At 36.2% G+C, this 14,087-nt stretch overlaps 1 long non-coding RNA gene across 1 annotated transcript in view; it reads right to left on the bottom strand.

Annotated features, from left to right (window-relative positions):
• Nucleotides 1–748: 748 nt before the first annotated feature.
• Nucleotides 749–14,087, bottom strand: part of LOC119710038 — a 69,373-nt gene continuing 56,034 nt past the window's right edge. Inside the window, exons 2-3 of the long non-coding RNA XR_005259489.1 lie at nt 7,463–7,543; nt 749–867 (exon numbers count right to left, since the gene is read on the bottom strand). This is a non-coding gene — a long non-coding RNA (uncharacterized LOC119710038). The remainder of the gene's footprint in view (nt 868–7,462; nt 7,544–14,087) is intronic.

Genomic DNA, 14,087 nt, shown 5'->3' with positions numbered 1-14,087 from the left:
GCTGGTCAACACCTCAACATAATGGGCTTTATTTTCTTCAAGCACCAGTTAGCATAGCATCATTACTGTTAACATAATTTGTTGTTCTTATGCAAGAGGAGGGTCACAGATTTTGAGGTACTACAGAGTTACTGGGATTAGATGGTTTCTGGGAATTTGGGGTTTTGTCTGTTTTGGAGAGAGATTTTAGGGTTTGGTGGTTTTTTTTTGGGGGGGGTGTTTGGGGGGCTTTTTGTGTTTTGTTTTTGCTGAGTCACATCTTTGTTACTAAAAACCAAGGTTTTTTCTTCTTCTGTGCTTGAAACATTGCTGTACTCATTATGCACAATGAGTGTTTCCAAAAGACTGAACTCAAATTTAACTACACAGGTCTCATTTGATTCAATGGAAAGTGTGCAGCTTAATCCTATGCAGTCCATTAAACATTAAGAACATGTTTTTCACCCAGTTAGCATTTCAGTGAAGCAGATTTGGAAACAACTTTGTGACAATCTTTGTAAATCCTAGCAACCAATTCTTAGCTAAGTAGATGTTTTCTAAATAGGGCTTTAACACGTCTATGTACTTCTTCTAGAGATTTTAATATTTTTAAAATTGAGAAATTCCGGTGTGCATTTCTCATCTGCTTAGCATTAATTTCTGATTCATAATCCCTCTACAAACAACAGGTTTATTGATTACAAAATCCCCCACAAGCCGTTTTTGCCAGTGTCTTTTCTATGAAAATGCCAAATGCCAAAAAAGTTTACTTGGAAATGAGCCACCTTTATTTTAAGGTTTTTTTTGCAGCTGACATGTTGTCCCAGCAACCTAGGTTCTTACTGTCTGGTAGAAGAGAGATTTCTTTGGTTCCATCATGTTACAAAGCTGAAAAAAGGAAAGAGAGACAAGCAATGAAAATTCACCATTTCATTATTCAAATATGTGAACTACCCTGAGCTGCAGCCAAGCCATGGGGCTAAGCCACAGTGTTCTTCAACACCTATTCAAACCCTTCAGTGCTGCAATACTTCATTTCCATTAATTAAATAATTATGCCAAACTCTCTGTAAAGATAGTGTTCAACTGAATTCAGTCATTCCAAAATAGTTATTCAGTACAGCTTAAGCTCATATCATTATGCCATGAATTGACAAAGATCTTGTTTATTTCCCTTAGCAGAGGTATTTTAAAAGCCCCCCTTAAAAAAAAAAATAAAAGGAACAAAAAACCCCCAAACATGAAAACTAACCCCAAAATTGTAATGAATGACATTTCACATAATGAAAAAACATGCTAGTGTCCAAATATCTTAGTTCTTTATTTAATAGCAAAGTTTTTATTAAAATCTAGTACAGTTAATGCATCATAAAGATGAAGTCTTATGAAGTTTAAAAAATTATTTTCCTTGCTTATATAACATGAATCCCGTCATTATTATTGGATGAAGGTGGTGCTTGAGCAAGTTTACATAATAAGATGACATTTCAGCCTTTTTTTATGGTCCACCTTTGGTATATATGATCGCAAAACCCTTTGCTTTCTGTCAGTCATATGGGTCAGGAAAAAAGCAATGATGGCTGAGAGAAACAGCAGCGTAAACCAGATCCTTAAATGACCAATTGAAAGGAAATGACAGGAAAGGGGAGAAATTAATCTGAAAGCATATTCAGAAGAATTAAAAAGAAGATTTATATGCCTTTCAACAGAGAAAGTGATGACAATCAAGGGAGGGGTCTATGTGACGTGCAGGATTTGAGATCTGCTCTTTAGTCTCTAATGCTCTCATCCATCTAGATGTACGACACAAATACAGACAGCCAAAATATATTTGTGCAGCTGGAAAACCAGAGATGGAGGATGTCAGACAGTAGAGGTCACAGTGGCATAGCTCACAAATAATACAGACAGGGCAACTTGTGTACTAACCCACAGCTATCCAATGAGGAGGAACTGTCTCTAGACAGAGAAGAAAGTTTGTTTCACTCACTATAACATTTCATTTTATCCACCAATTTTTTCTACTAGATGTGTCTAAGAGCAAATGGATATTTTGATAGGAATGGAGGACAGAAAAACCTAAAATAAGATAATGGATTGTATTTATAGGCAGTTAGGTAAATTTAAGCATGCCTAGGGAGCTAAGAAGTGCCATACACTGTGACACCAGCTGTGATACTAGATGTCAACGTCATTCTCTGGTGTACAAAGTTTTACACCTCTTACCATAATCTGAATTACAAACACTTCTCTTTATGCAAAATATGCCAGTTTTTTTACAAATATGTATTCCTCTAACAGAGCTTTTGCTTTCATCTCTGTCAAACTGTAAGATGCAAAATCTAGAGGAAAGTAGAGCAAAAAGCATGGGCCAGAAAAAGAGGAAAGAACTATTAATGATCATGAGAAAGACATAAGAGACACAGAGTTCCCTCCATCACGCAAACCATTTATAATAAGAGAAAGCTGGAGGTTTGAGCATGTATCTAATCTATTATTGTGAAAAAGTGTTAATGACAGAATAGTGATGACACAAGTTTGGTAAAACATGTAAGTACTGAAGGAGAAATTACTGAATGGAATGAAAGTTTGAATCATATAATGAGGAAATCAATAGCTATGAGGACATCAGTTATTTCAGAAACTGCACATATTTTTTTGTCATGAACTCCTTCCCTTCCCTTCCCTTCCCTTCCCTTCCCTTCCCTTCCCTTCCCTTCCCTTCCCTTCCCATTCAAATCCTTCACCATATATTTTTTATCCTGTTGTATTTCTTAGTATCTCAGAGACCATCTTAGATACTCCCTAGCTTCATTTTTAGCTATAGTAAAACTGAGGGCCTGCCTTGCATATTTGGATAAATACAATGCATTTGAGTTGGATTTTTTTAGGCAATGCATTGCAAAATTTCAGCTTCATGGCTAGGTTTGATTTAAGTCATTGCAATGAAACTACAAAAAAACACTTGCTCTCTCTTACTGCTCTGTGCTTCCTGCTAAACACTCTAAGTTTCATGGATAATGTTGTTTCTTATTCAAAATAATTGTATAGGGCTATTGTTCTCTTTAAAACTGTTTTCCTCCCAGGGACTGATGCATTTCAAAAATGAGTAGAGTGATCCACTGGGACAATTATTGCTGATATGTAAACTCAGCAGAAATCAGATTTCTGATCAGCAAGTAACTGAAGCTTGTGTGTGTGTATTACTGTTGTGCATTTGCTGCAGATGAAGTAGACGTGCTTGTGGGCTGTATTAATAAACAATTTCCTGTAAAGACGAGAAGCATAAATGCCAAGAGCCTGGAAGGACACTGTGGTGTGAAGTTTCATTCACCTGTCTAAAAGGAGATGATTTCAAATCAGAAGTTCAAAGGACAGATGGCATGATGAGGGAAGCCTTTTGTCCAAGACTAGGTAACAATAATACAGGTTTTTTTGGTCTAGCAGAACAAAAGCTGGGTAGAGGTATTATTACCCTGTATAAATCCATTGGTGAATAAATATCCGTGAGAAAGAAAGGTCATTTAAATTAAAGGATAATGATGGGAGTAAAAAAAATATGTGCATGAATCATCCAGGATTAATACATTCTCAGAACTAAGATCTCTATCACAGAATCATAGACTCATAAAGGTTGGAAAAGATCTCCAAGATCATGCCAACCATGCCAGCTATATTAATACTGAGTGCCACATGCTGTCATTTCTTGAACATTTCCAGAGATGGTGACTCCACCACTTTACTGGGCAGTATTTTCCAAAGCCTAATGACCCTTCCAGTGAAGAAATTCTTCATGATGCTCAGCCTGAACTTTCCCTGGCACAGCTTGAAGCCATTTCCTATTGTCTTGTCACTAGCTGCCTGGGAGAAGAGGTTTCTTTTGACACCCTCATTTCAGGTAGTTGTAGAAAGCGATCAGGTCCCCCCTGAGCCTCCTTTTCTCCAGGCTGAACATCCCCAGCTCCCTCAGCCTCTCCTCATGGGACTTCTGCTCATGGGACTTGTGCTCATTTTTCACCAGCTTTGTTGCTCTTCTCTGGACTCACCCTAGCAAGTTTCCTGAATTGAGGGACCAGGAACTGGAGAAAGTACTCAAAGTGTGGCCTCTCCAGTGCTGAGTACAGAAGGACAATCACTACCCTGGTCCTGCTGGCCACACTATTGCTGGCACAAGCCAGCATGCCTTTGGCCTTATTGGCCACCTGGGCACATGCTAGCTCATATTCAGCCACTGTCAACCACCCCCAGGTCCTCTTCTGACAGGCAGTTTTCCAGACGCTCTTCCCTAAGTCTGTAGCAGTGCTGAGGCTGTTGTGACCCCAGTGCAGGCCCTGGCACTTCACCTTATTGAACTCCATGCCATTAACCTTGACCCATGCATCCAGCTTGGGCAGATTCCCCTGCAGAGCCTTCCGATCCTCTCACAGATCAACACTCCCACACAACTTGGCGTTGTCTGGAAACTTACTGAGGATGCTCTCAATATCCTTGTCCAGACCTTTAGGGAACCCCACTGGTCACTGGCCCCCAGCTGGATTCAGCACTGTTCACCACCACTCTCTGGGCCCAGCCATCCAGCCAGTTCCTAATCCAGCAAAGAGTGCTCCTGTCCAAGCCGTGGGCTCCCAGCTTTTCCAGGACTGTGCTGTGGAGACAGTGTCAAAGGCCTTGCTGAATTCCAGGTACACAACATCAACAGCCTTTTGCACATCTACTAGGCAGGTCATCTGGTCAGAAAAGTAGATTAGGTTGGTCAAGCAGGATCTGCCTTTCCTAAGCCATGCTGGCTGGGCCTGATCACCTGGTGGTGCTCTATGTGTTGTATGATGACTCTCAAAATTATCTCCTCTGCAGTCACTGCTGCAAGTCTGTCACACTAGGTATTTTGAATAGATTGTTAGAACTACTGCCATGTGTTTCATTAAGTTTTCCTGTTCTCCACAGTCTCCTCTTCTTGCTTTCAAATCAACTAAGTGTTCAGTCCAATATTTATCAAAAGTCCACCACCTCCACAAGGCAACATCAGAGAAATCAGAGGTAATTTATGATTATAAAATTGGAAAGAAAAAGTGGAGGAAAAGGTGGAGTTCTGGGAACAAATAACTGTGTGGGAAGATGTGGAAATTCCAAAGATCATCTCTGCCACAGATGAGGAGGAGTGCAGAGGCACAGATAAGAAGGCATATGAGAAGATAAGGATGTTGACCCTGCTGTAAGGGAAAAAAATGAACAAAGTTCATTGTTCCACCCTTTCCTTTTTTTTAATTGGCAAGGGCTACTTCATGCTTCTCTCTGAACACATGCATCATGTCTTACACATTATTGATAAAGTATTTTGCAATTACATGCTAAATGAGGGCTAAGTATGCTAAATTCATGTGCTGCTACACAAATTAATATTGAAAAATGTGAAAATAGTTGCATTACAATTCTCAACAACCATATAATACCAAGCATGAAAAATGGGAGACTTTATACCTCTTTAGTACTTGGATCCTATCCCCTTAACTCAGATACTTAAAAAAGATATAATTTCACCCTGAGTTTGCTGTATTCCTCGGGGGAAAGGATAGATAAATAGTTGACTGAATAAAATGTACTCAGAGCAATTTAAGTCTCCGTGTTTAAGAATACTCATGTTTTATGAGAAAAAGTTTGGACTTTGGAAGCATATTCAGGTAGAGCCTTGATTTTAAAAGACCAGTTTTGCAGCTAAATATTATAGAGCTCATCTTTACTCTTGTGCTTTGCTCTTGAGCTGTAAGGCTGCAGGCAGCAAAAAATCCCAGGGTCGTGATTAGAAGGATAACATGAAATTTTAACGTTTTGATATTTTGTGGCTTTTTAAGTGTTCTTTACAATGTAAGCAAGGCAGAAATCATGGAAAAATAATTTCTACATGGAAAGCAGTCAGCAAATGCATAAGTCTTTTGGCCCTTTAAGGTAGTTTTTTTTAATTTTAAAAATCACTTAGGTCTGTTGGCCTGTGAAAAGCCAGTGTTTGTAGAAGCTGATTGATTTTTTATTTCTTGACACTTTAATAAAATATTATGCCATATAAATGCCTTATTGTGTATCTTATTTATTGATTTAGGTACACTTTCTTCCTTTGAATCCTTACTAAACAGATCTCTTGTTTTCTGAATTGATTTTGCTGTCTCAGCCACATTGAGGCATAGACACTTTTTTGGCTTCCATCTGAATGAACAATTTCCTAGTTAGACACACTGGATTTGGAGTTGGGTCAATAAAAGCTTTACTGTGTCCTTTCTCTTTCCTCACACAGCTCACAAAAGAGAACTAAATTCCATTCATCCTTTCACTGGCCACTGTGGAATCTTTAGCAGAGCAATTCTGGCTGGGATGAGGAAACATGGCAAGAAATTGGAAGAAACACAAATAAGAATTCTTTATTTCCCATGCTCACTGCCCTGAAGATTTGCTGCCACTGGGAATGCCTGTGAATTTCCTGGACTTTAACTATTTGTCTCTGCCAGTGAATTACTTTGGAAGTATAACACATTAAATATTAAAAGACAATTTAAGCTTAATCCTGCCAATTCTGATGTGGCTAACTGTAAGTTATTTGCAAAAAAAAAGACCATTTTGAGTGGTTCTTGGCAATATGAGCATAAAGGATCGCTGAACAGGTTTAATGCAAAGCATACTTCTAACTTTTGAATAACATAACCTTAACCATGGTTTAATAAAGTGTTTTCACCTAATCCTTGTGGAAAGATGTAGATTTCAGAGATACTGGATTGTTTGCAAGCACGTACCAATGCATTAAAATGTACTTGGCTGTTGTTTTTTATTTGCTTTTTTAATGTTAAATAATGCATTTATGGATAGTCCATTCAAATTTAAAACTACTAAGATAGGAAGATATCAGTTTAAATTTTAGAAATTTCCAAAATAATTTCTCATGTCTTCAATTTTATGCTTCACCATCATCTTGTATGTATATATATATATATATATGTATGTATGTATGTATGTATGTATGTATGTATCAGCTCTGTCTTCTCATTCTTTAAGACTTTTTCTTCCATTATTTCTATGTTGATACCACATGCACATAAACAGGAGTTATTAAAAAATCATATTTTGCAGAATAGTAGCAGTTTTCCTATAAATCTAATCATAGCAATAATTTAACCGTAAGTCTTTATGAGAGCATGTATCAGACATGCAGATAAATGGGTGTGCATACAAAATCCTTTTAGGCATAAATCCAGGACTTGCCCAGGGCCAGACTGTTGTGTTCTTATAGGACACAGTGAAGTAGCCCAGGAAATCTACTGGAATGAAAAAAAAGGATGATGAAAAACCTCAGCAACTTTTCCCAAGTCCTGACAGTTCACAGGAAAGCAAGGTTTTCTGTACAGTTCCTATATGCAGTCATACTAGAGATCAGAGTGGTTCACAGTGCACTTGACCTGTTCTGACCTACCCATCCCTAACGGGGTAACTAAGTACTCACAGCAAGGCTGAGTGGAGACCATCTACCCATGCTCTCTGCCCACAGGAAGAGCTGCAGAGAATTCTTTGCTGCAAAGAAGTGCTGCAAAATAGTCAAAGAATTTCCGTTTTAAAATGAGGATATACAAAACCACCCCAGATGTGATCTGTAGAACTAAAAACAACAGAAGAAATGGAATTAAAGAATAATTTTTTTTAAGTAATGTCTCTTTAAATATAAATCATGTTTTGAAATTTGCTAAAGGCTTCCATAAATGAGTTTGCAGACAGTTAATTCATTGAAAAATTTATCTATTTGCATCATGCTAAAAAATTTATCTATTTGCATCACACTAATCCTCTGATTAGGAAAGACACAAACAACAGGGGTCACTTTAAAGCTGACATTTTGAACATTTTCTTTCATCACCTTTGATATGAGCTCTTTTTTAGTGGGATTTTCAAGCCATTAGATAAATCACCAAATAATGTCTGTGACACAGCAGTTCTACCGAATGAAGACTATTTAACATGTAACTTGTTAAATTAGTTATAGAGTCTTAAGTTTTATTTTTTCTTATTTTTCACCTTTTTATGACAAAAAAAAAACACTTTGAAAAGGAATAGGACTTTGAGAGGCTACTGCAAGGTTATGTTCTGCTGTGGAGCTTAAATTCTTAGTTTACTGAAGTTTTTGTATCATTTCTTGATTTTAATTAGCGAAGAGAAGATTATTCTGAGTTTGAAAGGAGAAGGCAGGAGGAGGAAGGAATATAAATATTATTGTTTTGGAGTTTAGAGCGATTTTTCTTTCATGCCCTTCTGCTTCTTAAGTAAACAACAGATCTGTAACAGCTGGAAAGAAAAAATTCATATCTTAGACAAGTAAATTTCTGGAAAGTGAATGTTCAGGAATCCATAAAATGCAAGACCACAAATGGAATATGACCTGGATTCTAGATTAATTGGTTTTACATCTTTGCAGAAGAAATCAGTGCTTGTGGGTTACTGGAAGAACAAGGATTCAAAGGTTTTCTCCATTATAGGAAAGGGGTGAGTAGGAAGAGCAGCAGGACCTGCAGGACCTGCAGGAGCATTGTGTATTTGTTATGTGTTATCTATATTGGGAGGTAGCTTTTTCAAAAGTATATTTTTCAAAGATAGAGACTATAAAAATCACACTGATGGGACAAAGTAAGGAATGGGCAAATAAATTCTCAGATTATCTAATCAAACACATTGTTAAGGTTTTTTTAGAGAAGTGAACAACATGGAAAGTTTTAAATTTTTTTTCTCTTAATAATAAAAATATGGAGGGAAGAAGAAATCTTGACAACATAGAGTAGAAATACTTCAGAAAGGTACTAAGAAGTTCTAGAAAGAGGTTTCTTAATTTATTCTGAAAAACTGGGGCCATATTTGAATAAAGTTCTAACTAGTAATCAGAGGTATATATATAGTATCAAGATTAATACAATGTTGCTATACCGTACATATTGATTGAAGACCATTTTCCAACAAAAATTGTGTGATGCCAATATTTTTACACAACAGAACCATGAAAAACCTTGATATCTTTATGACCAGGACTTAAAAAAAAAACATATACAACTGGAAAAAGAAAAAATATCCTGAATTAAGTGATGATGATCAGATTATGATAAAGTTATACTACAAAGAAAAATATAGCAAATACATTTTTTAACAATTTCTATTTTAATAAGAAAATTCTTTAAAAAATCAGGAAATCAGTGACAGTCGAGTGGATTTGTACAGTTTAAAAGCTTTTCTGAAAAAGAATCTTGGAGCTTCTTTAAATCACAGATTGAAAGCCAATACTTGTACTACAAGTAGAGAGAAAATGTTTGAGAGGAAAAGATAAAAGACCTAACTAGATAGCTATTCATTCATGCTGAGAATAATTTAGTAACCAAGGAGTGAATAAAGTCTTCTGTGTGATGTTTCTCTGCAGCTGTTGAGATGCGGGCCAATGCTATATTGCTGAAAATAGATATCCATTTACCCATTTTTGACCTTGATCACATCAGTGCAAAAAAACCTGGAGTAAGCTGGGAGTTTATGTGGAACAGCAAGAACAGACTGACTAAACAGAAAGATATGTCTTGAAGGTCAGAATATGTAGGAGAAAAGTAAGACTTGCCAACTCTCAAGCTGAGCTGGACCTTGCAGAGGAAATTAAAACAAACAGTAAAAAGATTTTTAACCACAAAAATAAAAAAGAGAACAAAAAAGGAGGAAGTGGTGTGGTAATTCAGCAAGTATAGGGGCAAAGATTAAAGTTAATTTAGATACTGCCAAAAAAAACCTTTGACGCAGATTTCAGTAACTACAAATGATGTAGTTCATGGAGGCAAAGTCAAGGGGCTAATGGAAATAAGAGCATGAAAATGGAAAATGCCATAATTGAGAAGGAAACAACATTCAAAGAGCTTAATGCACTGGGGTCAGTGAGCAAATAATCTCCAGCACTGAATTCCAGCTCGTGTAATTACAAATCCAGAAGCAAAGCTCTTTTATGCATTTACCAAGTCAGACCTATACACTAAAGAATAGTACAGTTCAGCAGATTTTCAAGAAAGACATTTCAGTGCCTGAATGTAAATATAATAGCTCAGGAACTTCAAGAACAGAAACCTTCAGTAGAAAGGAACCTTCAGTAAGAACAATCTAGATCAGTTAGAGATGGTTTGGTAGAATACAGAATACACAGTAAACAAAATTTAGAGGATCTACAGTTGTCCAGCTGGCACAAGTATGAAGCTCTTAAGCAAAGTTTGATACTCCTGTGAATCTCTAGTCTTGCATGGAACAGTGATTGGATTGCATCTGACAGCAAGACACAAATTCCTAAAATGAGGTGTGATTAACCAGAGGAATGGAATTGTAGGATCACAGAATCATTTAGGTGGGTATGGATCTATAAGACCCTGGAGTCCAACCCAGCAGTGCCAAGTCCACCACCAAACTATGTCCCTAAGTGCCAGATGTACTCATGGCATTTCTAGGGATGGAAACTCAACCACTTCCCCTGGCAGCTGGTTTCAATGTTTGACAGCCCTTTCAGTGAAGAAATTTTTTCCTAATATCCAGTCTAAACCTCTCCTGGAATAATTTGATGTTATTTCCCATTGTTCTATCTGGTAGACTAATAACAAATTCTAATACTAATATTGCTCTTCAATTGATAGAGAAAAGATGGATGATGGTACTAAAACTCACTTTTGAACAGCAAAAAATTACAGAACATTGGTAGACATGTAACTGTCAGTACACATATGCATTTTTATATTAAATGCAAAATACTGCAATTTTGTATGGGCATCAAGTATTTCACTTTAGGAGTAAATCAACACGTACTGCAAGTGAAATGGGACAGCTGTACACATTCATATTCTATGCACTGCTATAAATTGTTAGGCTATTATTATTGGCTCATATGACTAAACCTTCAGCAAAATTTGGAGAAAGTCTTTTAATCTACCTTGTGCTTTCTTCCCTGAATTCAAGATAAGGTTTAATCCTAATCAGTCTAAAATCTACTCTTTCCTTTCAAGGCTGTCCAAGAGTTTTCACATGCAAGGTCAGAGGATAATCTCATTAGTGGCTTGTAGAATTTCAGGTATTACAATGGCAAGGGCCAAAGTCATCTATGAGTAGTTACATTTGAGAAGAAAAACAAACAATCTGTAGGACTTAAAAAATGTATATGCTTTTATTTTTAGATAGTGGAAGAAAATTCATTACTTCACTTTTCCAAAGATGATCTTGACCTTCTTAGTGGAAACGTTGAAAAAATAAAAAATGAAAATACAAACCATCTGTTTGGCTGAGAGAAAGAAAAAGGTTTCCCTGGTGACAAATTTAAAATGAAGAGGAAATTGCCTCCAAAGCATTATGGTGGAGAAAGCCGACTCGATTGTATCTGAATCTAACTGAAACAGTTTAAGGAAAAAAGGAGAGGTAAAAAGAATGTCTCGAAGGAGGCAGAGGCCACAAAAACCATCCAGAAGGAGCAAAAGAAAAAAAAAAAAACCCCATATATTTATATATATATATATATATATATATATATATATATATATATATATATATATATATATATAAAATGTAATCTTTTTATAAATAATAAGTTTCTATGCTCTCTTTTAAAATGTTAGATTATAAACAACCCAGTTTTAAGATGCAACACAGCAAACAAACAAACAAATCAATAAACAAATAGATAAAGGTCTAATGTCTTGTCATACTGTCTTTAGGGATCTAAAATATCTAATCCTGAGCAGGGTAATCAATATCAGTAAGATTGCACCTCTAGACAGACTTCTTCATGTGAGTAACTAATTAGTCAAATCATACACCCTTTGAACACATTCATTTCTGTCTACAATGTGAGCCTAATCTAACTTGTTTAAGCATCTGCACTGAACTTTTAGTGGCCTAAAATTGGAATAGATGAAATACATGTCAACAAAATAAACTACTGAATTAAAGGAAGAAATTTCTTTTTTTAAACCTAAATGTGCTGACAAAATCATAGAAGAATCAGCTAAAGATCAGTTTAGTTATGTGGAACAAATGGAAGTCAGAAGCTTTTGACAGTACTGTGATAGAAATTACTTTAAAAAATCATCTAGCCCCCTCTTCTCTGGCCCAACACAGAGCCTTGGTCCCCAGAAATCATAAATTATAATCAATTAAGTAATTGATTGATTGCTAGATCTATTAAGTTCCAGGTGAGAGGCTAGGAAAAGGAAGCTCTTTTCATGTGCTGTTGTAACATATCTTTTTCAGGAATTTATATATAAAAGGCAAGGTACACAACCTTAAACCAGGTTCATTTATTCCTATTGCCCTGTTCTGAAAGGATCTCCTGCATGTGTTTCACTCTCAGATGTCTCCAGACATTCCAGTGAAATATTCCTGAGCATTGAACATCTAGTTTCATTTTCATCTTATAATATATACCTGTCTCAAGTGCCAGCAAAGCTGCCACATTATATCAGATAGCATTAACTAAAATCAATGTCCCCACCTCTCTCTTCCCTGACAAAACAAAACAGAAACAAACAAAACCAAAACAAACGAAACAAACAACAGCAACAACAGAAAAAAGAAAACAAAAAAAAAAAAAACCACCATCTATCACACTGTTCTAGTTCCCTGTGTAAGCCCAAAGGGGCGGCTGGCCCAAGTGCTATGTGGTTTGGCTATGGCATATCTGTTCTGTGGAGATCTAGCCTTAAACAGGGTATGTGGATGCAATCTGCGCCACTTAAGAGCCAGGAATCATTCCCTTGGGTGGATGCATTTAGAACTGTAGAAATAGCTTATATCTTTCTTATGCAGCTGCAAAGGGAGATAATTGGAACATTAAACAAGAAGATCTAAGCAGAATCAGTAAGAGCATCCATTGGGACAGTAGAAAAGGGCAAACATCTATTCAATTCCTGACTTTGCCAGCATTTAATTTTTTTCAGAGGTCACTAAAGCACAAGCAGTCTGACCAATTTAATCCACATTTCATATTCTGCTTGTCAGCAACTTTATAGTCTCTTTGGAAAGGTTTCCACTTATTTTTTATGTCTTTTCATGCTATGCCCTTCCCATCCCCTATAATTGTTCATTCATTTTTTCTAATTTAGACTGAGTCAAAAACAGGACTTAAATATTTGATGCAATCTGCTGCACTGGAGAAATGGAATAGCAAATGCTAAGAAATAAAAATAACTTTGTAAGTGCTACATTCCTCATAAAGAGTTATCAATGCTTAAGCCAGTCATTAAGTGTCCCTTACTAAATAAAAGGGTATCTGTATTTGTATGTTCAATTAATATTTAGATTATAGACATCTAATTATAGGCTTTAAAAGCTTGATGCAATATAAGTAAGGATACTAAAACGAATACACCAAAAAAACCTACAATCTGAATACCTCTATGCATTTAGGACCAATTACATGCAGGCAGCACAATTAGAGGGATCCATAACCAGTAAGAAACAACCTTCAGATTCAAGTCCCTTTAAACTTAAGAAGTATAACTATCTGTGTTATGGGAGTTTTGTAACTGTGCAAACACTAAGGATTGTATCCTAGTACTTTAAACTAGACATATTTGAATTGCTACAGATGTCTGTCTACTTACCAGCCAGTGTAGGACCCTGTTCTTTCCCTGGTCTTTCTTTCTGTTCTTTTCTATTTGAAAGCCTCTGTTAATTTTAGCAGCATATGATGCATTTACATTTTTAGCTTTCAATTTGTTAAAAATATGGACACTCATTCCTATACTGTACACTTTTTTCATGTCTTACATTGAAATCAAGATGCTCAGGATGAGTGACAGAGCAGTCAAGCTGAAGAAATGAAAAGAACTGCCTTCCATATGCAGATTCATATTTTTCTTCAGCAATTCAAATATGGAATCTTAATGAGAGCTCAACACTTTCGAGCTAGCCTTTGGGATTAAGCAAATTTCTAAGCATCTAGAGAGGAAGACAAATATTTTAGGAAAAAAAGAAAATTGACATAATGAATAAAGGACTTGGACTTTTTTAATGTGCATTGTCCTGAAGGAACATGATTATTTTCTCAGGACTAAGTGGTATCCAAATACAATAACTTTCCTTCA

This window comes from Motacilla alba, chromosome 1 (assembly GCF_015832195.1).
Source record: "Motacilla alba alba isolate MOTALB_02 chromosome 1, Motacilla_alba_V1.0_pri, whole genome shotgun sequence".
In the NCBI taxonomy this organism is placed as follows: domain Eukaryota; kingdom Metazoa; phylum Chordata; class Aves; order Passeriformes; family Motacillidae; genus Motacilla; species Motacilla alba.
The sequence above is the reverse complement of the archived record's forward strand: the minus strand, read 5'-3'. Positions and strand labels throughout refer to the sequence as shown.